General features: G+C 33.1%; 1 protein-coding gene and 1 pseudogene across 1 annotated transcript in view; both read left to right on the forward strand.

Moving 5' to 3' along the window:
- Positions 1–25,473, forward strand: part of CNTN5 (contactin 5) — a 551,533-nt gene that overhangs the window by 287,735 nt on the left and 238,325 nt on the right. The gene's annotated exons all lie outside the window — the stretch shown is intronic.
- LOC136044852 (U6 spliceosomal RNA) lies at positions 3,711–3,811 on the forward strand (annotated as a pseudogene).

Genomic DNA, 25,473 nt, shown 5'->3' on the forward strand with positions numbered 1-25,473 from the left:
TTCAGGACTTGCTTACCAGATAAATCCGATGACAGTCAGAGATAAAGTAGAAATATTGAAGTTGTAGTAATTAAAGCTGCTATTGGGTAGACTAGAATAAAACTTTTCCCTGATTTCCTCTTTCCCCATGGTAATCAACATGGACTGAACAAGAAAATTTTTCTCATTTTCCTAATGAACAAAAGAGAGAAGCCTACTTCTTCCTCATGGTCTCATTTCACAAGGGAGAACTGATTCTTCACTGTTCTGCGGAAGACAGTTTATGGCTTCATCCTCAACTGGAGACAGATGCTTGTACCCAGATGCACCAGCAAATCTTTTACATCAAGAATGAGGTCTCATTCCACTGACTGAGTTGTCTTACTTTTTATGTTAAAGGATCTTGTTGTCTGTCAGTTTGCTTTGACTGCTCTTTGGATTTATATTTAGACAAATGTCTCTCCACTGTTCATAAAGAATTCAGGGCATCAGCTTAAAAGCTAGTGTTCTTACAGTATGCATAGAAATTTATGGAAACTTTTTACTGTTACTTAATTTAAATAAATGAGTAAAACTGTATTTTATTATTATTCTGTGCTTGACAAAAAGTTCCAAAGAGATTAAGTCTTCTCTCTTAACAACCAAGATTACTGGAAGATTTAAAGACTATTTCAATTCTTAAAAAATTACAAGGTTTTCTGAAGAAAAACACAAATCAGAGTGAAAATTAAACTAAAAATGAATAAGACAGAGAAAAACAAAATAGTAATTGAAATTGTTAAAGCATTAACATTATCCATGGGATACAAATTTATCATGTTTGATTTCAAGATGCACAAAACTTGGCAAGCAATTTATTCAGTAATATTTATTCTGGAGTATCTCCATCTCATGTCCCATTGTAATCAGTTTTAGACTGAATATAAAACCGTTAACAGCAGATCCTGTGGGATATAAACTGGAAGATATTTATCTTATTGACTATCAGTTGCAATTCTTCCCTAAAGATTACATATTTTTGTTCGAAATCTTTCCCTGAATAGAAAGAATCAGAGAATTGTAACAAGTTCTGTCCTCTATACATAACCTTCACAAATCAATGGCTGTGTCTGTCTCTGTAAATAAATAAATAAATATGCATATACATATACATATATATATACATATAAATATGTGCGTGCATATTTATTTATTTATTTATTTATGTCTATTTCTATATATATGACCTTACCAACAATCTGTTTTCAACATATTTTTCAACATACTGCCCTGCAACTTTTCATTTTGATGGATTTGGTGAAGAACTGAAATGAAAGCCTAACCAACTAAAGTTAAAATCTGTATGGAGCTAATGTAGAGTCTATTATACCTACAGATTTTTATTATATTAAGAATTCTTTGAGAATGAATGTTTCATATCAGTTAAAACAGTGAAAAAATCCTGATAGAGGTGCCATGAAGCAGGCTTGCCGTGGTGTTTGTAGCAGTACTTTGTCTGTAGTTTTCCTCAAGAACAGACCCAGTGATTAAATATAATTGGAAACCTATAAATTATCTGCTTTAATTCTCAACACTGACTATATTGACAATGAACGTGAATGCTGATAATATTTACCAGTTTAGGTAGAAAACAGTGTTCAGCAGTATATTTGAAGACCGTACCTAAACTGCAAAACATTAGTCAGTGTCCATGAGTGATTCAAATATCATCTGCTGCTGACATTTACCTCAAGTTAAGAGAAACAAAGAGGTAAAAAATGCACTAGAACTTGATCATATTTTATACTTACTGTCTTATTGCTTTAGAATAAAATTTTATATAAATGTGCTGAAACACTTATGTTTTGGGAAAGAAAGAGAAAATAAAAATTAAAATCTAGAAAACAAAATAATAAAAAAATTATGAAAGACTGGAATAACTTTTATCTCACAGTGCTAAAAGATGAACTGGAATAGTCAGGAGCTGACGACAGCCTTGAAGCAAATGGGTAGAGAAGATGTATTATGCAGCTTCCCATTTAGGTTATCCTCATAAACAACTGTTTAGTTCAGCCTGGGCATGCTTATCAAAATGCTACTCTTCAGGATGCCAGTAACATATCAACTCTCAGCACAAATTGTGCAAACAACTATGCTGCCAATTTTTGACTGAAATATTTACAAACATAAGTGAGCACAGTGTTATAACAGGTTTATATCTCTGTGGATACTTTTTCAGATAGAACTGAATACTTTTCATTTGCAGAGGACATGGAAAAGACACTTACACAAAAAATGGATAAGCACATTACAGATTGCTTCCTTCTCATTTTCTCTCACTAGGATGAGTTGCACGAGTAAATATTTAGTAGAAAAGGGGAGCAAAATGTTAGGAAGACACTTCTTTGCATAGATCCACAATATTTTTCTTGTTAACAAGAAAACAATTGAGTGAGTTGAGACCTATCTTCCAGGGCTGTATAACTGAAACAACTAGATTCGATATAGACTATTTGTTCCTAAAAATATAAATCTTTTATAGAAAACAGATTAAATACTTCTGTAATATTGTTATATCTTAAAAAAAAAAACAGTAATATTTGACGTGCTTTTTGCTGGCATCATGTAAAAGATTTTCAGTCCTTTAATATTCAGAGAACGCTGTTACTGCAAGTAAATAAAGAGGTTTTATATGATCTATAGATATGACTTAGCATAGGATTCCTTTCTGGTCATGTAAAACCAGTAAGACTGATAAAATGAAGTACAACACATATAAGTATATATACATTATAATTATTATAATATAATTTTGTTTTTGACCATAGCACAAATTATTATTAAAATATGAAATGTGTTTCTTTTTGAGAGACAACAGTTTGGAATACATGAATCAGATATTCTCTACAAGACAAAATTAATTTCTTCATCTTATCTAACATGGTACCAGGATAATGACTACGCATGGGTGTACATGTTCTCTCTTATGTGTTGCTTGACTTGAGAGGACTCCTTCTGAATGTTTTATATGTGATCGTAGGTTGATATTTAAATGAAGTATAGAGAGGACTGACTTTTATAGACCCACTGAAGGATCTCGAAGTCCTGTTTGAAACAGTTTATAAATGTCAGTAGAAAAGGGAACTCTCTTCCCTACAAAGCAAACAAAATTCTCTATTAGAAATGCAGAAACGCTTTACACCTCTGGCTTAAGTTTGGCATATTTAGGGGTTAGCACAGTAGCATAATTTAGGTGGTACTGTAGTCATCCTTCTATTTATGAACTTTCTTAGTGTCAAATATTTAATAAAAATTTCAAGATGCTCCTCTTCAGTATGATTTGAACTACTGCAAGAGAGTGAGAGAAAAACCTTGCTGCTGGGGTTTCTTTAGTCAGGATACTTCTTTGTAAGTCCACAACACACTTCCCCAAAGAAGCATGACCCAAAGTACAGACTGTATCTCACAGCCAGGTTTATTAGAATGCCCAAATTTTTGATGAGCAGTAGCAGTAAACTCCAGGATTGAAAAGCTGCTCATTTATGGAAAACAGCAGGTATAGGGAGACCAAATTCAGGTTGTTACTGAAAGTATAATACAGATCACCTTTCATATAGGCTATTGTTCCATGCTTCTCGTTTAGAGACACTGCTAGAAATGGATCCTCTAGGCATAGATAACATTAATATTTGTTTTCTTAGGCCTGAATGTTTTGGTACTATTTCCAAATAGGGTCTTCCTATAGCATTGTTCTTGCTACAGCAAAACATACTAGAATTGGAACGATGCAAAGATTAGCATAGTCCCTACACAAAGATGACACACAAATTTTTTTCAAGCATTCTATATTTTTTTCAAGCTCAGTGAGGGTAGATCTAGGTTAGATATAAGGAAAAAATATTTCACACTGAGGGTGGTGAGACACTGGAACAGGTTTCTTAGTGATGTGGTTGATACCCTGTTCCTGGAGACTTTCAAGGCAAGGCTGAAAAAGGCCCTAGGCAACCTGATCTAGCTGTGATGTCCCTGTTCATTGCAGGGGAGTTGAACTGGATAGACTTCAGAGGTTCCTTACAACTGTAAGTATTCTAGGATTCTATAGGATAAAATTCCATGAGGTTGATGAGTGACAAATGCCTCAGAAAAAAAAAAAAGAGCCTTTTCCTATTGACTTGTAACTGTAAACTTTAAATTAGGTCACAGCACAATTATTATCTTTTTAATCACCTGGCAGAGGGGCTTTGAACAACAGGTGAGAGGATTATCCATCGTAACGAAGGAGAAGAAAGTAAGTAGTAAATCAAATCAATGAACATCACATATGAATATTCATTAACGTAAGAAATGTAAACAGAGGCATCATACATTATGATTATGATCACAATTACAAATTAGTTGACACAACAGAAATTTGATGAAGTCACATGACGAACTTTACACAAATAGCACTCATTTCATAGGATTTTTTTTTTTTTTTTACAAGCAATTAGTGTAATTCTCCAGAGCACAGATCTTAACGACAGAAAATCAAAAAGAAACAGTGGAATGCAAATCTGCAGCTAAAGACCATGGGAAAGAGGCAGAAACTGATAGATGGGAAGTTCCATACCAACACAAAGAAGAACTTCCTTGCAGTCAGAGCAATGCAGTACTGGTACAAGCTGCCCAGAGAGATTGTGGAGTTTACTTTTCTAGGCCCCCATGGAACCTTCCTGTGTGACCTGTTGCAAATAACCTTTAGCAGAGGGTCGGACGATCTCTACAGCTCCCTTCCAACCCGTACAATTTTGTGAATCTGTGAAATGAGTACAAGTTTTGGTAAAAAAATAAATTAAAAAATAATGAAGAGACCGTAAAAGTAATTTTGTCTATAAGCTGATGGCTTTCTGTAATTAGGTGGGTTTGTCTGTAAAAAGAAAAAAGAAACAGTAAGGCAATTTAGATATCCATTAAGAGGTAAAGTTCACAAAAGTTAATACAAGAGATAGAGACATCAGGAAAAAAAAAAGCCATGAAAATTGTATGTGAATCTTCATGCTTTTCCTTAAAAAAAATAAAATAAAATGGCCTGTAGGATACATTTTCAGAAGTGTGCTACTACCTTTACTGATGCCACATAGGGAGTTCAGCTTCTGTAATTACACTAAATCAGACAGATGTCTGACATACTCTTCCAAATAATGAACAAAGATAACACTGGATATTCAAAGAAAATGAATGAACACATTTTCAATTGGCCAGCCACGGGCTTATGGTAGTCTTAATGCCATAAGCCAAGAAAACCTACAGACAATTATTTTATTTAAATTGCAAGTATATTTAAATGAATGTTTATATTAATATGAACTACAGTTGTTCAACAATTTAGGAAATTTAATCCTAAATAAATCAGTATTTTTAGGCAGAGCTTATTTCCTATCCATTCATTAAAAGTAGTTTTCTAGAAATGAGGTGAAAATTTATCATCATTAGATAACAAAGGAACTGGAACAAATTGCAACCAATTCCAAATTGTGGAAGAATGGGAAAAGACCAAGTGACCCAAAACCCACATCTGATCTTGACAAATTTTTGAAGATAATTATTGTTCATATAATATAAGAGATTACTTGAATGACAGTTTTAGCTGCAGTGAAGCCTGCAAAATGTAACTAATTATCTCCCACAGCTCTAAGAAACTCATTTCCTAAGGGAATTGTGGCAATAAAACTTTGTCCTTATAACACTTTATATTTGTAAGTCTGAAAAAGATTTATAAAATTCACTAATTAAGCTTGACAAACCTCAAGAGAACAAGTAAAGAAACAGTTTACTCATTTTTATGTATGCTGCACACCCGAGTAATAGGACTTGCTGAAGGTCACACAAAGTCAGAGGCAGTTTGAAAGAGATCAAAAGAAATCCTTTTTCTAAAGGCTAATGACAAAAAAGTGCCCAGCAAACAATGCTCTTCTGCCATAGTTTAGATTGCTGCATGTCTATGGTTGTTAAAATGTCAGTGGACAGTCTTGTGATAGTTTCTCTCTTCTTGTTTACTCTATTTTAAATATTAGTATGGAAATGGTAGTTTTTTGTTTATTAAGTATAATAAATTGGCTGTTTTTAGGATAATTATAATAAATTACACATTTTTTCATTATTTTTCAGTATTTATAGCATTGTGACAAAATAAGATGTATATTAGATTTAACGACAAAATAATGGTAGACTCTGTAAAGGAGAATTCATGAACTTCAAGTAATTGTTACAGTAAGACAGACAGACTCTTTGATATAACAGACATGGATGATACTATATTAAACACATCCCATTCCTACAGTCAGGGAAACTTACAGTTCACATCTTGAGACATCTGTCTATGAATCACTTGTTAAATTCTAAAATAATTATATTACTGATTGCCTCAAGTATTAAGTCCACTGCAAACTGACAAGTTCTCTAACAGAAAAAATCAATTTGCTCGTCTAGATGAAGTTGGTAGTCAATGGCTCAGTGTCTGGATTGAGGTCAGAGATGAGTGCTGTCCCTCAGGAGTCAGTGCTGGGATCAATACTCTTTAATATCTTCATCATTGACACTGACAGTAGGGTTGAGCACACCATCAGCCCCAGATGACACCAAGCTGTGTTGTGTGGTTGAGATGCCCAAGGAATGGTATGCGATCCAGAGAGATCTAGACAGGCTTGAGCAGTGGATCTAGATGAATCTAATGAGATTCAACAAATCCAAGTGCAACATCTTGCCCCTGGGTCAAAGCAATATCTACTGCCAGTACAAGTTGGAGGATGTAAGGATGCAGAAAAGCGCTGCAAAAAATGACCTGGGGGTAACAGTGGATGGCAAGCTGAATATGAGCCAACAATGTGTCCTTGCACCCCAGAAGGCCAACTGTATCCTGGGCTCCGTTAAAAGCAGCATGACAGGAGGTTGAGGGTCATGATCCTACTGCTCTACTCTGTGTTAGTGAGACCTTACGTGGAGAACTGTGTACAGGTGTGGAGTCCTCGGTACAGAGAGACATGGTCCTGTTAGAATGCATCCAGGGGAGAGCCACAAGGGATGCAGCACCTCTCCTGCAAGAACAGGATGAGAGATCTGGGGCTGTTCATCCTGGAGAAGGCTTCAAGGTAACCTGGTAGCATACTTGCAGTATCTAAAATGCAGCTAAAAAAAGGAAGAGGAATGACTCTTTAGGAGGATCTGTGATGATAGAACAAGGGGATATGTTTTGAAACATCAAGATGGTGAATTTAGGTTGAAAATAAAGAAAAAGTATTTTACAGTGAGGGTGGCAAGGCCCTGAAACAGGTTGCCCAGAGATGTGGAGGAAGTCATGTCCTTGGAGAAGTTCAAGGTAAGGCTGGGTCAGGCTCTGAGTAACCTGATCTAGCTGTGGTTGTCCCTGTTCATTGCAAGGGAGTTGAAGTAGATGATTATTAATGTCCCTTTCAACTTCAAGGGTTCCATTATTCCATTATCTTAAGTTCCAGAATTCATAGTATCTGGTATTAACACAAATAAAAGGACTGTGGTCAAACAACAGACAAAGAAGACAACATGCACCAGGAGAAAACTTTGTGAGTGGGATAAAAAAGTGACATTTCACCAGTATTCACTGAGATGGAAATAAATTAGAAAGAAAGTGAACTAAAGCATTTGGCATGCTGTATAGAGGTTTTTCTTAACAGAAGTGCCACTTAAAGAAAAACAAAATTGATTGCAGGGTAGGGATGAATATACCTTGATTTGAAAGAAAAGCCACCTGCAACACAGTACTGAAATTCCAAGAGTACGTCTGCCTTATGTCTCAAAATTCTCATGAAGGAAAGAGAGAGAAAAATGCGACTATATAATAAACTGTTGTATTGCTTTTTTCAGATGCCTATCTTTTGCTAAAAGGTGATACATTATTTTCTTTATTGTACAAAGCTAAATGTCTATTTTACATAAATAAACAAGACTTGTGAGCACACAAGTCTAATATTTGAAAATACTGGAGACAATCGTGGCTTTTCTGCAATATCTAATATAATCTCAACTAGAAAAAAAAAGAGATATTAAGCTCTAGAGCTTACTCTATAGAAGTACTAAAAACTTGAGTCTATAATTTTAAATAAAATTTTGTCAGATGTCAGTTCAAGTCTGGTTGGCAAATGGCAGCACATGTTCCTTTGACCAAAGGGAAAATTATTTAGAGCTCTCTTCCACAAGGAAGCCTATTGGATGTTGAGTTGCTCAGAACAGAGTTGGATGTGAAATTAAAACATGTGTGTCCACAGTGTTAAACTTAAATAGTGTGAATAATCTTAGTTGATGAAACTCATGATCAAACTCGTTTCATATACATATTACATATATATAATTATATTACTCACATTCCAAGCCACAAAACAGTCATGTGGAAAGCACTAGCAGAGAGCTTTGTCAATGCTGTGACAACTTCCCTGAGAGTCCTGTTGGAATTTGCAGTAAGTAGATGTTCAGAAAATAAATAAGTAACTAAATAATAAAATCTGTACTTTGTTTTTTTTTTCTTTTTTTTAAGTTAATGTTTTTAGGAATAAGAAAAAATTTTCAGCCATTCTTCACATTTAACTAGCACTGAATCGTGAAACCATCTCACTTGAAGTCAAGAGTTACTTATCCCAAGTATTATAGAAAGAAGATCTTATATTAAATATTGGCCTTTTAACTTGACATTCAGAAGAGAGCTTATTTGGTGGTAGGATGAAAATGAAAGCAATTTCCTATTCTCAGTCCCTCATTCCTCTTTATTTGTAAATGCACTCTCATACAAACAAAAGCAAGCAAATATTGTGTAAAGTGGCTGCAAAATAATTAATCTTACAGGGAAAGGATGAAAACATGAAGTAACATCAGCATTTTGTTTTCTGTAAATACGTTAGGCATTTCTGAAATGTAAATCAAAAGGAAAAGAAGCCAAATTGTCAGACCTATCTATTGACAGCACTCTACTTCTCTCTTATAGCAAAACAGTCTTGAGATCTTTATATTATAAATATTTCAGATTGTTTATAAACCTTTGTCTGGGGATTTTTCTTTTTTCTTTTTTTTTTTGGTTAGATAAAATATCTAACAAAACATTTAACAAAATATTGGTAAAATAAAAAAAGATAAGGACTAAACTATTGTGTAATATGCATAAATTTCCTAATTTCTAGAGCTAAACTGATTTTATAACAGTATATTTTGCCTACTGTTCCAAGGCTTTGATTTGCCTTCTAAATTGCAGGTGCATGTTACTTATCTCCTAACATCAGCTCCTTTGCATTTGTTACTGATTTGCATGTCCTCTAGATGATAGAACAGATACACCTGCATGCTGAAGGGATGAATTAAATCATTACTCAGGCTTATGTCAGACCACTTTGTACCCCAGCACAGCATTTGATGGTAAGCACTTTGTTCTACACTCGCTTCTTTACTTCTGCCTGAGTTATTTCGCTGCTTTCAGCAAAACACGTTCTCTGAAAGGAAGCAGTTGCATGCGGTTTGCTGGGTTACCATCAAGCAGGACAGCAGTCAGAAGTGTCATTAAGCAAATTACTTTTTATGCTATAGTAGCATAGTGTCTAGAAGAATGAGAGGAGAAATGTTAAATATAGAATTCCATCTGTAACAGTATTATGAATGACAGCTGGGAACTCATCCAGATGTTTTCAGTTCTAAGTCCAGTGCTGAGCCACACAATAACCCTTGTTAGCCATCTCTGATATACTAATCCCATTTTTTGCAAAGGAGACAATGTTTATTTGTGTTCCTTTAATTCCAATTAAAAATCATTCATCCATTAACTCTAATCTTTGAACACTTTTCCCTTGATGTTTCCATACATATCATTCCTGCTTAATTGATTATACTACAAATTATTTATTTCTTCAGCATTTGTTGAATTAAAAACAAGCAACAAAAACAAAAGGAATGAGCAGACAAAAAAAAAGTCAGGAAAACCTAGTTATTGTTTTAATTTTTGTTCATAATTGATGAGCTCCAGAAGTAATGTTTTCTGCAATGTAAAAATACTGTTTTCAATTATATACAGTTATAGATAGCTTTATTTTTTCCAAACAAGGTGTTCGTAATCATGATTTCTTGAAATATCACTCATCTTACTGTTCAGTGGTAGCTGAGGAATCTCAGCCTCTTCTCTTTCTTGCTCTTCCTCTGATCTTTTTAATAATGATGTTCTGCAGAGAAACACAAGACATCAGCATATCATTTCAAGACCTGAACTCTTTGCAAATGCTCATGTTCCTGCTCATAGACCCATCAGTGACTCCACACTAGTTGTGCAAGTAATCTTCTCATACCTAGAATATGTCTCTGACTCCAAAGTTACATACCACACTACACACTTGCACTATCACTACCACTTCCTGAAGGGGGGTTGTGGTGAGGAGGGGGTGGGACTCTTCTCCCTGATAAATAATGACAGGACGAGAGGGAATGGCCACAAGTTGCGCCAGAGAAGTTTAGATTAAACCTGAGGAAACATTTTTTCTGTGAAAGAGTGGTCAGGCACTGGAATGGCCTGCCTAGGGAGGTGGTTGAGGCACCATCCCTAGCGCTGTTCAAGAAGCGTTTAGATGAGGTACTAAGGGATTTGATTTAGTAGTTGGGTAGGGATAGTGATAGGAGGATGGTTGGACTAGATGATCTTATAGGTCCTTTCCAACCTTATGAACCTATGAACAGAAAAGCGAAGCCATTTCTAAATCTGGAATGGACTGTTTAACTTAATGAGGACATGTGAATTCAAGACTGATAATTTAACTTGCATGTAACGGTTATTAAAGCAGTTAGAAAGTACTGCTATGCAGAACAAAATGTCTGAACAATGCATGCATATAATATTCTGCATATCAATTCAGAAGAGCATTAATATGGCTAGGATGTCTGAAATTCTAGAAGTTCTTGCTGAAAAGAAAGTTTGCAATTTATTTAAAGAGAGAACTTCCTTGCAAAGGGCAAATTCAATGCCAATAAATCGTTAGGTTGCTAGTTCACCCAGAATATTATTTTTAAGGTGTAAACATACATCATGTGATTTATTGCTTATAAATTATGCATAAAATATAGTGAACTGAATTGAAAAATTATCCCACTATATTTTCAATAGAATAAAGGGTTTTTTTGTTTGTTTGTTTTGTTTTTTAAAGAATTAAATGTTTCCATAATCTTTCTTTAGTCACCAGGAAGAAGTTGATTAGATAGTTTAATTGCTGAAATATATTTTTCTTCTATACAATGTGCACATGTACAGTGAGTGCATACATAAACAGAGAAAGCTGAAAATATTAAACCAAAGCATAGTCTTTCAAGAGCAAATTGTAAAATATTCATCTTTATTCTAAAGTATTTTAATGCCTGTTTGGAAAGTACTATTCATTTTCAAAAAATGTTATTAAAAAATAAACAATTATGAGCTCTCTCACCCCTGATTTAGAAAACTTATGATGATGTAATTGACATCATTGCAAGTTGTACAAAGAAAAAACAATGACATGCAGTGCAAAGCTAACTAGCCTAGCACATCTCACAAAATGTAACGCGAAAGTTGTATGTTTCATTTACTTGATTCACATTCTAGAATTTTCAGCAGCCATCATGCTGTGTCCAGTGTGAAATGCAAGTCAAAGAGGGCTTAAAATGACTGACCTGAGCACTGCTAATACACTGTGACCTTGTAGCCAGAAATGAATTCCTTGGTTTCCATAGGAAATTTGACTTCTCCTTAAAAAATAGAAGATATGATATGTTCATGTGTCTCTCCTTGTGATTTTTGAAAATATTAAACTGTTATTTCATAGTACTATGCTTCATCCCAACAGGTAGTTTTGTATGAAGGCATCATACAGTCCTTCATTCAAATCATCTCAGCTCCCAGGTGGGATGTGAGAAAGAATTGAGAAAAAAAAAAAACAAAAGTAGAACTCATGAGTTGAGATAAAAACTACATACTAAGACATTTTACTGAAAAAATTAAAGTTTTTTTGTAGCATTGCATTCTTCTTCCTGGTTTGTAAGGCTATCCTACTACTTCATGGGATCAGTAATCATGTCCAGAAACCTTTCCAAATCTATAAAACTAATGTTTTTCATGTTTATAATTGTATATAGCACAGTTTGTTCAGCCAGAAATATATCAGTTGTCTAATGCTCGCATATATTTCACTGTAGGAAATGATGAGTTTTCTTGTGTGTCTTTATTTCTTTTAACCTATTTTTATGTCTGCTGTATTTATAATTTAGCTTTTAAAACTGGTTTCTTTTTTTTCTTTTTTTTTCTTTTAATAGCCTAAAAGTAGATCAAAGCAAGATGATTTGTTTGTCATACTAACACTTCATATGTAGGATTTACATGAATTACCCAAGTGCATATTACAGCTACTTAAACGGTTCTCCAGGGTTTCAAGCATTAATTTTAAAGTGTGGGAGAGATTTGGGAAATATTTTATACAGCTAAATTTCCCTGAAATGCACTCACTTGTTTCTTTTTCATGGTTTTCTCTTTATAGATGTGAAGTGGGTGACACAAATACCGTTTCATTTGTTCATGTAAAACCTCAACAAGCCCTCAAAGACATGGCTCATTTTTATTGAGTGTTGTTTCAAATAATTGGCATAGGAAAGAGCTACTGTTATGTATACATTGTAAAGTAATCATTCCAGTTGTCAGACACAAGCAGCTTTCTTGTACTTGATGGTATATCCCCTTAATTCTTGTGTACTTGCCCTACCTCAAAGAATGCTGCATATCTGTTTTTATATCCACATTACTTCCTGGTTATTTGTGGAGCATATGTTGACTATACCACACAGACAAGATACTTTTACTAAATCTGTGGCCTTTCTGAATGCCAAGTGTGTAGGAGAATAAAAAAAAGATTTTTCTAATAATTTTGTCTTATGACCGTCATAAAAAAAGCATGTAGCTTTGGGGTAATTTATGATAGTGCATCTGCTGAGCTACAGGATCTTGGAAAATCTATCCTGCTAATGGTGTCCTAAACTAAAATTATTATGCGTTCATTAAGTTGCAATAAATAGAAGAGGTAATGCATTAAAGTTAATAGGGCTGCTGGAGATATTTACAGTGAATAACTATGAATAGCTCTCAGAGAGATATGAATCGTACTGGGAAATCCATTTCAGTATAAAGCCTCTAAAAATTGGGTAGTGAGAATGGAATACATTGGTGCTCATGGCATGCTTCTGAAAAAATGTGTCACATTACAATGAACTTATTCTGGGTGCATTCATTACTTCTTAAAGCTAATTGAGATAGTTTTATATACTGTAGTATATAATTAGAGTATATATTCTTTTTATTCTTTGGACAGTGATATTTCTATGACTTTTAAGAAAGCTAACTATGACTAATTTAAAAAATATAATTTGATATGGAAAATTTTGGACAAAGAAGGTTTCAAGATGTAAAGATTTTGGTAATAAAGCTTCAGATTGTCCTTTCTATAATAAATGAATATAGTAATAAAAACAAACTCAAAAATAATTTCTCATCAAAATTATTAAATACTTATTATTTATTATTACTGTGACTGAAATTCTAGCAATAACAGCAACAAAATAATATTAGTCCAAGGTTCATAAGCCCAGCTGTTTAAAATTTCAGTTTCCATGAACTGTTGCAGGTCAGCAAACTAAAACAAGACTTTAACCAGAGCAAGACAAGTACCAAATAAACCTGATGAGGTCATGGGCTTTACAAAGTATAACTGTTACCTGTAGTCTCATTTTTTCATATTGTATAATTCCTTAATATATGATCTTAAATTTTATAGTAAAGACCATGAAATATCTAATTTTGTTCAAATAATAGAATTGCTTTCATACCAGACTTTGGTGCCACACAGTATGTATGCTGTACCATTTGGGTTAAAGGCCATCAAGTAAATGATTCTTCAAGGTATACACTGTTTCTCTTCTCCTGTGTGCATACTGATATTATTTAAGTAATTGGATGACTACAAAATATATCTTACAAGATGTGTCTGAATCTGTTTTACAAATAAAAAAAATAGCTAAATCATTGTCTTATCTTCTAAACTGCAGCAATTGGTTATCAAATAGTTAGAAGACAATTTAAAACATAACTTACAAACCAGAATTTAATACTTGCCTAATAGAAATTTCAGTGATTAAAATATGATTTCTAGTGCCATCTAACTGTAACGTTACTGGAAGTCTTTCAAATCTCTTTCACTGGTGAAAATGTTTGGAGAATTTCTCTGAGAAGGTTTTATGGAGATTTTAATCCTGTGGGTGGCTCTTCCTTTTGAATTGGGTGTTCTGTTTCCAGTCTTGCTTTTCCTCACAATAATGTTGTAGATATTGACAATGAAGATTTAGAAAAAGGGAAATGAAGAAGTGAGTCAATAGGCTGGCATATAGCCAAGGAAACTGTTTTATTATAGCAGAGGTCGCATGGATTCAGTTATCACTTATTAGGGCTACTCAGAAATCAACATATGAAATAAACTGAAAGACTAGAAATTGCATGAGATTGCTTAATTAGAACAATCAGACATTGTCAGATTGAAGGTGACTGCATGGATGTGCAGTAGTCAAGACCAAAGTGTTCCAGAGAATATTCCTAAATAAATCACGAGGTTTCAAGTATGTATATTCAAAATCACTTGAAATGTCCAATGCTTTATCTTTTTTGAAAAATAATTAATGCATTCAAACTTTGTTTACCTTATGGGGATGTCTTTTTTTTTTTTTCCTCATATCTTCAAGCAAGTAAACTGTGAATGCTAGCTTAGAACTTACAAGAAATGGAAATGTGAGATGAAGGAGCTGGCTGAGTGTGAAGACCTACGTATTTCGTACATAGAGTCCCCAAAACAAAGAGTGGCAAATCAAATGAGTCTTTGGCTTTTATTTGTTTATTTATTTATTTTAATTATATGTTTTAAAGTTATACAGTTCATAAGTTCATAAGTTCATAAGGTTGGAAAGGACCTATAAGATCATCTAGTCCAACCATCCTCCTATCAAGTTGACTTGATCACTCCAGGATCTTCTCATGGCAGTAAAAGGAAGCATTTTCAGGGAAACGTTCATCTTATTCTTCAAGATAAGGCAAATTTTGTTCTAGAAAGGCATCTTTTTCTCCTATTACAGTGAAGAGATCTAAAGGAATCAGCTCAAATACATGATGAATTTGCTATGGCTGTCTAAAAAGAAATGAAGGAAATCTCACCTGGGGCTTGAATAATTCCCAAGACCAAAAGCAATAGTGTTCATTGTATGATAAGGATAACCCGGATCTCTCCATAGCAGTGTGACTAAAGGGAGTACTCTGTCAAATTACTAATGATTTGTTATCTTGAGCTTTCATGCACTTTTACCAATTTTGTTTCAAAAAGTTCTGTCTCTAACTTAGAAAATGGGTCAAATGGAAAACAGAAGATGCCAGGAATAATTAGTTGAAACCCATTATTTTTTTATCTAGCCTTTATGATTTTTATCTCTGTGTCTTGTCATGCCACTAACAATTTTTATAAGATTTTTACAATACGTAAATTTCAAATGTCCTGATAAAATGCAAATATTTTGTCAAAATGTAAATGAACAAGTGGTTTTATTACAGATAGTAGTATTGTATATGGAATGTGCTCATCAGAACTTCAGTAGTAGGCACTAAATATATTTATAAAAATTTGTTTGAAATTAGCTTACAATGGAATAATTTTGATTTATCCACGAGCATGTATACATTTTAGAAAGAAATTCATTTTTTTTCCAGTGATCATTGAAAAGAGTTATTTTTTCAAGCTTATTGTTGCTTTCTTCATTCTTTTTATTCTTGCAAGGAAAAAGAAATCACATATATATAGGAATGAAAAACATAGGAAACAGGTGTATATAATTTTAAAAGGCAAACTTAATCACAAAACCATTTCAGCAGGTTATTGTCAAAAAATACATGCAAATAATTATCTGCAAATTATCTCATTTGTAACCAGCAAGATAACTTTTAACTGAGCTGAGCATTATGATTTCTTCAGATAGAATTTATGTAGCCTATTTTAAAAGCATATGAAGTAAAACTAATATTATAATGTGATTCATTCCTTCAAACACATTGGCTGTACATAAAGCTCTTCTTTTTGAGGCATTAGAAACACATTCTTAGAAATCCCCAAATCTGCTCCCTGAATGGAGGTTTACAGATAACATTTCTTGTATCTCCTCCATGGCACCTCAAAATTCATAATTTGTAGAGTTGAGAAAATCTAGTTCTCTTTAGGACAAGGCAGTTGTTCTTTCTTCCTTTGCTTGCAGTAGGATATAGCAGGTTTTGCTTTGATGCCAGACTGAGGTCTGCTGAATGGGAAGGCAATCATGATTCCCTGCCATGTATGTTCATGAAAGTAAAGTGAGCCCAGCTTGTGCCAAATCTCTCTTTTCTTTTCTTTTCTTTTCTTTTCTTTTCTTTTCTTTTCTTTTCTTTTCTTTTCTTTTCTTTTCTTTTCTTTTCTTTTCTTTTCTTTTCTTTTCTTTTCTTTTCTTTTCTTTTCTTTTCTTTTCTTTTCTTTTCTTTTCTTTTCTTTTCTTTTGCTTTGCTTTGCTTTGCTTTGCTTTGCTTTGCTTTGCTTTGCTTTCTTTTCTTGACACTTCAAATACTATCAATTCACATTTAGATGAGCAATACTCAAGAGAATGAAATTGATTCACTGCAGCAAGGTGTGCCTCTCTTTTGAGTGGGGGTCAGAACCAAATAAGTGCTATTGTGCTCGGCTACAGATCTGGAGGTTGCAGCTGACCCTGCTGACAGCTGCAGGCCTGCAGCGCCCTGGGACATCGAGCTGGAAGTTGCAGGAAGAAATTATTCTGCTATTTTCTGTTTGGTTGATTGGTTGTTTTTTTGTCAATTTTTGTTCCCTTTCTAATAAATTAATACATGCATTTACATAAAAAGAGGAAAAAAAAGGAAAAAAAAAGGAAAAGGAAAAGAAAAAGGAAAAGAAAAAGGAAAAGAAAAAGAAAAAGAAAAAGAAAAAGAAAAAGAAAAAGAAAAAGAAAAAGAAAAAGAAAAAGAAAAAGAAAAAGAAAAAGAAAAAGAAAAAGAAAAAGAAAAAGAAAAAGAAAAAGAAAAAGAAAAAGAAAAAGAAAAAGAAAAGGAAAAAGAAAAGGAAAAAGAAAAGGAAAAAGAAAAGGAAAAAGAAAAAGAAAAAGAAAAAGAAAAAGAAAAAGAAAAAGAAAAAGAAAAAGAAAAAGAAAAAGAAAAAGAAAAAGAAAAAGAAAAAGAAAAAGAAAAAGAAAAGGAAAAAGAAAAAGAAAAAGAAAAAGAAAAAGAAAAAGAAAGAGAAAGAGAAAGAGAAAAAGAGAGAGAAAAAGAGAGAGAAAAAGAGAGAGAAAAAGAGAAAGAAAGAGAAAAAGAGAGAGAAAAAGAGAGAGAAAAAGAGAAAGAGAAAGAAAAAGAAAAAGAAAAAGAAAAAGAAAAAGAAAAAGAAAAAGAAAAAGAAAAAGAAAAAGAAAAAGAAAAAGAAAAAGAAAAAGAAAAAGAAAAAGAAAAAGAAAAAGAAAAAGAAAAAGAAAAAGAGAAAAAGAGAGAGAAAAAGAAAGAGAAAAAGAAAAAGAGAAAAAGAAAAAGAGAAAGAAAAAGAGAAAGAAAAAGAGAAAGAAAAAGAGAAAGAAAAAGAAAAAGAAAAGGAAAAGGAAAAGGAAAAGGAAAAGGAAAAGGAAAAGGAAAAGGAAAAGGAAAAGGAAAAGGAAAAGGAAAAGGAAAAGGAAAAGGAAAAGGAAAAGGAAAAAGAAAAGGAAAAGGAAAAGGAAAAGGAAAAAAAAAGGAAAAAAAGAAGAAAAAGAAAGAAAAAGGAAGATGAAAAGGAAAAAGAAAGAAAAAGAACAAAAGAAACAAGAGCTGGTACTGACAGTGTAGAAGGATGAGTGTTTTGATTACTGGAAACAAAGATACTAATAACCATATCAATTCCCAGCAAGAAATCAAACTCTGGTGAATTGGTCTTTATTATTATTATATATTATTTTAAATGCTTTTGCATTTAAACTCCATAAATTAAATTCAATGGAAAGAGAGGTGTACAAAATAAGTGAACCTGTACTGTATAATAAAGTATGTGCCAACAAACCTATAGAACAGAAAATATACTATACACAGATATCATATTAATTCATGTTATATAATGCTGTGATGAGAAAAAAATAAGAACACCAAGATGTCTAGATTAACTGAAGTTGTGAGTCAAGGTGTTATTATAGAGACCAACCATCACAGAAATCTAGCTCAAATTAGTTTTGTGGTATTTTTTTCTATAGAATGTGACATCTGGAGAAGAAATTATGTTATAGTCTTAGTGTAAATATTTCTAATAAAAGATGGAAGACACAGGAGTATTTTGTAAAAAAAAAAATGAAATGAACAAACAAACCTTTAAAATGATTCCATCTACTCCAAATTTTGAGAATGTTGAGTGAAATTAAATATTACTTGATGTGGGTTTATTATTTTACTAGAATATGGACATGAATATTAGAAAAATCATTTACAAGTACTGAATAGAAAGCATGTTATTAATCTGTTAATAGAAATGAAATTGCTGTTCTACTGTTTTTTGTTAAAAAATACAGGTGAAAAATTCTGGTGAAATGCTGAAGAAAATAGTTACATGATTTCTCAAACAGTGGAGGCATTTAATTCTCAAGTCCAAAATCAAAATCAGAGCTAAAAGAATAGTTTAAATGGATGAGATTTTTCACCCTTGTTAAATCAAAGAAGAATCAACTATATCCTCTTTTAGTTAGGATACCTTAAAAATTAAATGTACAATCAGAAAAAGAAACCTTAGTGCAAAATCATGCCAGTCAAAATAAATCCATTCTAGCAATAAAACAAGACAAAGGAGACTTGTTTTTTATTAATTTTATTCTTCTCTTTTAATTATTAATAAATGAATAATCTCTTCCTTTTCTAATTTCACATTATGTTGTTGAGCAACGTGTTATAATTAACTGTTATATTTAATACGTGTTGTAATTTGTCTTCATCTTTAAGCTTTTGGCTCTATGAAGTAAAGAGTAATTAGAGATAAGGGAAAACTTAAGCTAGAAACCAAGTAATCACACTGTGAATGAACTTGCTGCCTATCTTGTTTGTAGTTATCCTCAGATTACTATAAAGAATGAAGGAAGTATTGTTTCTTCAAGGAGTATTAAGTTGTGAAGTATCAACTTCATTTTAAATTGTCTTCTTTCTTTTCAGTGTGCCTTTTTCAAAAGTTAAAATAAACCTGTGTTTGCATATGTTTATCTGAACATACGCTTATGTAAATTACATAGTTGAAAAGATATTTTTCCTTTCATTAAATGTCAATTCCATCATAAATAAATGACTTTAGACATTTATACCACTTTCTGAAGGAATGAGTTGGAGAAAAGTTTTGCTTTAGAGGTGAGATAAACAATCCAGGCTTTTGCCTCTTTTTCATCATTCTTTTTCCGTTGTTTTAAGCAAGGTTCTCATGTCCAAAATCCATAACTTAAGGGGCATCCCCACCATATTCCCATGTTATTTTATGGGCAGTATTTCACCTTCAATAATCAAATCATACAGTGGCTGTATTTACATAGGGCTGTTTTGACATTTCTGATGTTACTTTAGATCTGTGTCTGTCTTCACGGAAAAGACTCTAACTGAGGTTATTCCAAACGTATAATATATTTCATCAGCTACTTATTTTATCAAATTTTATTATTTTTCTTAATTTGTAGTAGAACCACTTTCTTCTACAGCAAATAACTACATAATTTAAATTGTTTGACTGAAAATATATAACACTGAGAATTATATAATAAAGTTCTACAGACTTTCTACGACAAGAAATATGAATGGAAGTTAAAGATAACTGATTCGGTTTTGCAGACCTAAAGTCTGTGTTAACAAAAATCAGATTTTTGAATAATGCTTTTCAAGAATGAAATATAAACCAAATTATTTTCCATTGTTTAAATATGTATCAATGGAATGCTTCTGAACCATAAAAGCTCTTTCACTGGCTGGCATAGTAGTGTTATTTTACTTGCATACTGCATAAATTTGGCAAACTTTCTAATTTTTTCAAATCAGACACAAAATTTTCACTGATGTTAAAAACTTCTTAATTGACTGAATGTGAATTTATGAATTCTTCTCTTTCACTTTAATTACAGATTTAAAGTATTTTGAGATACATGGAAAGAAAAAATGTTATTATCTGTGTGTGAAACTTTTTGCCTTTTTTTAATGACAATCCCGCTCATTAATATAAAGAAATGTTGTACACGATATAATTATTGTGACTAACCCTTTAAATTGGAGACAAAAAACAAACACTTGTATGAGACATTTGAATCTATCTCATTAGTAAAGCCACTATCATTTCAATTAAAAGATTCATGTGCACTCTTTGATTTACTTCAAGTCAAGACCTTAATTGAATTTATACAGTTCTCAGGTCTTAGCATTCAGTGAGAATGCTGATAAATGTTACATCCTAATCCTAGAGTAAACCAGAGAACACTTTGCTGTGAAAGGTAAAAAAAATAAAAATACTTTTAGTGTAATGGGATTTTACATAGGGCACAAAAGAATTTTTTCATATATGTAATACTGTTCAAGTTTATATGTATTCTACTGAACAGTTTTGTTCATTGTTCATTGCCTTGCTTTTATTTTTTTTCTCAATGCCTTCAAAAAATACCATCAAATGGTATTAATTGATAGCTTCTGTTAGAATGAACAGTGCAACTTATTGTGCATTAAAAAAAATTGCTCTTTTTTTTCCCCAAAATCAAATAGATCAGTGACAGAATCCCCGAAGGACTTCATGGAACTAGGACATTAGAACCCAAACAAATCCAATATAGTTTAGTCCCATTCGCTTGGGATGCCCTCCTGCATTATATCTTGTACAATATTTTCTCTAGGTGATTCAGGGCTCTGCTTTTTCCTCAGGTGGCAATCCATCAGCTGCTAATCAATAAGGTCACAGATTTGGTCATTCTAGTTCATCCTTACATCAGTTTTATCTGTAGCTATCTGTTCCCTTGTTCTGTTTATTTCTCTGTCTGAGAAGTGACCTAAAACATTTAGGCAAGGAGAAAATGTCCTGAAGGGCTTCAAGCAACGTATCTTGAGGAAGGTAAATACTGTAAAGGAAAAATGAAAGTTATGCTGTAGAACTGAATGAATGTCTGATTGTCACACTGTAGAGAACTGCTATATCCAACTTAGGCATGGTATGGTTTGTGAACTGGAGAGAAAATGTTCAGTGTCCTCTTGTTGATACTGCTGCAGTGTTTCCTTGGAACATATACATACTTAAAAGTTTTTCTTATCCAGAAAATTCTTTAACAAAGTAGAGTCATGTGCTGATGTTCACACTACTAAGAGTTGAGTACTTTTACATAAAATATCTTACATTTACTAATAATTATATGAATAATGTAAGGTAAACCAAAATAAAGCTAAGTCAAAGTAAATGAATGAAGTACAGTTTGGACTGTGTTATTCTGGCAATTCTCATTGTGCAGTTTGTCTTCATATTTAGTACAGTAGATAGAGTAATCTGCTCCAGGTTCACTATAATTTGAGAGAATGAACAAAACTATCATTTAAATGACACCAGATGTTAGTAAATTTGCAGCTAGGAGCCCATGAATGTGAAATTGGGAGCATGAAAGAAAAGTTTACACTTTTACATGAATGATTGTAGGTGCTATCTTCAGAACTTTCCTCCTTTGAAGTTATTACCAGGTCTCAGAAGAAACTTTCTCCCAAAGAACTTTCTAATTTTGGTGCTCATTTAACATTGAAGATAAAACAGTAGTATCTAAACATCCTTTGGTATTTCTGTCAGCTGCTAATGAGTTCTCAAGACAGGAAAATTTAGGCAAGGAGAGAACAGGTTAATAATCCAAATTACTAGTAGAGTAATTTGGTAGCTAGTGGAGAAAAGTATTGATTAGTTTCTGCAAAAATGGTCCTGTACTCCTCATTTCTTGTATTATAAATTGGTGTTTTCAATAGTGCAATTGGGTTTGAAGGGGAAGTAAATACTCATTATGGAAAAATAATAATATTGAATTAAAAGTACTTAATTTTACCGCCATTCTAAAGTAATCAAACTATTTGGATTGGTATTTCATGGAGTTCATCACATATCATCTTAATGCAATTTCAAACTATAAAGTAAAAATAAAATTTCCCTTTAAAAACAATAGTCTCCTGAATGAATATTGCTCTGTTTAAATAGAAAGTAAGTTCTGTATCATCATTTTTAAATGTTCATGTTGGCAGACATTTAAAACCACATTTACTCTATGTTTTTTCCTCTATCTGAACTACACGGGATTTTTTGTTGCTGTTGGCAGTTCATTTTTCCTGTTTACAAAATGGCTGGTATTTTACTTTGATGATCTGTTCACCAGGCACACTGACTTAAATAGTTTCTATTCTGACTCAGCTGTCACAGCAGACTTTGTGAATTATCTGTTTTTATATCCATAAAGATACAGTCCTAACTAAGTGGTTTCTTGCATAATCAGACTGACTTGGAGTTCACTAAATGCAATCTTGCACTGTGTATCTCAATTAATCTTGCAGACTGTGGCTAATCACATCCCCACCAGGCAGACTTACATATCTCACCAAGCTGGATTATTAAAATCCATATTTCACTTTAACAGCCATGTGTGTGAGATTAGTTTCTAAATAGTAATGCACCTGCCATAAATACCTCATATCTGGTATCTTCTGAAATACTGCTGCTGTCAAAGATGAAAAAGCATGATGTGCATTTAAAACTAGTTTACATTTCTTTTTTATGGGCAAGTGATTTTTCTTCAGTACTTTTCTTTGTTCTAATATACCTAAAAAACTACAGAGTGAAGAGCAGGATAAATAATATACTCTACAGAGATTTATGGAATAATATAATTCTATTAACTTTATTCATTTTTTAACAATGAAGTGAAAATTTAAGTGAAGAAACCTGCACTAATTTAGGTCTGTACCATTTCTTGTACATTAAGAGCTGAATTCTATTCGGTACTGAAACTTTCTAATTCTTGAGTAGTTCCAGTAACATCAGTTGGCCTACAAATTGTCTTTCTATTGTCTTTTTACTAATTACATTTGTCAACTGTTTATGGTCTGGTTTGGCCTGGTTCCCTGACAAATGGGGTGGGTGGACCCATGGACTCACACCCAGGAAAGGGAAAAGGGGAAAAAGGGCAGGGAAACGGGCCTAAAAACCAAACTGCAGAAATGATCTGAGGAGGAAAGCTAATTTACTAGATAAGATTTTGAAATGCAAAATAACACAATATAATACAATAGAATTGAAATTGAAACTAATATGTCAAATAATATGAGATAGAGAGCGTCCAAAAATATGAGGGCCTTATTCTATCACTGAAGGCAAGACGACTAGGGAGCTCACACGCTGCTGGGAGAGCAGAAAGGGAAAAGAGAGACGTCTGGTGACACGTGAACAGTTTTTATCTTTCCCTCTGTGCAGAAAGCAGTGCAGAGACGCAGACTCCTATGGGGTACGTAGTTCTTGTCTTCTGAGTCAGGTATACCTGGAACTATTGACAACTCATGGAACTGGAGCATTAACTCTTTTATTCCCTGTGCACTACATGATGCTATGAAGTGGAATACTGATAACAAAAAATCATAAAACCATGACAACATCCTAGTATAAAACACTTTCCATCTGATCAGCAGACCATTATCAGGAGGTACAGACACTGAATGTGTTTCAAGTCTCTTAAGCATGTTAAGCCAACTGATGCTATGTTTCGTTACATACTTTTAAAAGGAAAAGTTTCCATTTAACTCCCTGCGACCCTCAATATAGTTGCAGCACTGATGCTTTAGATTTGTATTAAGACCAAGCAAAATTTTTCTCATGACATTATTTCATGTCTGTGGTTTAACAGGTCATTGCAACAGTTAAGTGTACAGAAAAGCAGATATGCTTTGCTCAGAATTGCTAAATGTGATGATACTTTACATAAAGGAATGGATTAGCATGTTTATCATTATTTTCCTATTGCACTACTTCTTAACCTTACAAATCATTCTCATGGGAGTTCATTGAGGTCTATTTGCATTCAAACAAGCAATGCCCATCTCACAGCCATTTGGCACAGGCAGCCCCATCCCACTGTAAGGATAAATGGGCACAACCCCTGCTCCTTTACAGCCTTCTGGGCTTTCTGCAGGGTGAATTCTTATTAAAAAAAAAAAAAACGAGAAAGTATTATAGAATCATAGAATGGCCTGGGTAGAAAAGGGCCTAAAAAATCATCTAGTTTCAACCCCTCTGCCATGGGCAGGGCTGCCATCCACTAGACCAGTCTTTCCAGAGCCTCATCTAGCCTTGCTTTGAATGACTCCAGTGAGGGAGAATCCACAACCTCTTCAGGCAACCTGTTCCAGTGCACTGCCACCCTCTGAGTGAAAAACTTCCTCCTAATATCTAACCTAAATCTCCCCACCTCAATTTAAAATTATTCCCCCCTGTCCTATCACTATGAAATATGTAAATGAAATGTTCCTGCATTCCGAGCTTCCAATCGCTCTTTAAGTGTATCAGCTTCTCAATAATTATGTCAAAGTAATATAAGCAAAACAAAATAAATAAAATTAATTAAGTTTTAAAGTTATGGGAATAAGGATGATATTATTGCATTAATGCAGACAAATAATAGTATGTTTAATGTTTCCATGCCTTGATATATTCAGTTACAAGGATACAATTGAAATATACAAAAGTTATGTACTCCTTCACTGAGAACTTCACTGACATTATCTTATATATTGCATGTTCTCTAACAGAAGAACCTGGATCACACTAGATCCATTAAAAACAAACAAACAAACAAACAACAAAAACAAAAAACAAAAACAAAAAAAAACAGGCAATCATAGCATATATTGCAAATGTGACTGATAAGATTTTTTACATGGCATTTCATGATATTTGTTCCCTAGCACTCTGAATTTTATGTAATAGTGGTGATCCGTTTTAAAATACTTCTAAATACTTTTATTTTTACCTCACTAGTATGTAACAGTCTGAAGAAGTTGTTTGGATTTTGCCTCATCTTGGGCAGATCTTCTTATGAAAGATGCCCCATTATCAGTTTCAAATTGCTGCTAATGTTTCAAAGTATATTGCATAAGGAAGCAAAATCAGGACAAATCAGTCACCATACAGAGATGTAACTGATGAGCACTCTCCGGGGACAAACAAACAAGAACAAGAAATATAGTTGATGACCTGAGGTTAAATGCTTTACCTAAGAAGTATATTAATTCCCTGGAGAAGTGATGCTTTAAGAGTTCAATTTCTCATAGGCAAATAAAATTGGAAAACAAAAAGCCATCCAACCCTACATATTTACTGACATCAAATGCTTGTGAGGAGGTGCAATATTGGGCTTGTCAGT

Source organism: Cyrtonyx montezumae, unplaced genomic scaffold (genome assembly GCF_038088225.1).
Source record: "Cyrtonyx montezumae isolate F1298 unplaced genomic scaffold, pur_monq_1.0 scaffold_12, whole genome shotgun sequence".
In the NCBI taxonomy this organism is placed as follows: Eukaryota; Metazoa; Chordata; class Aves; order Galliformes; family Odontophoridae; genus Cyrtonyx; species Cyrtonyx montezumae.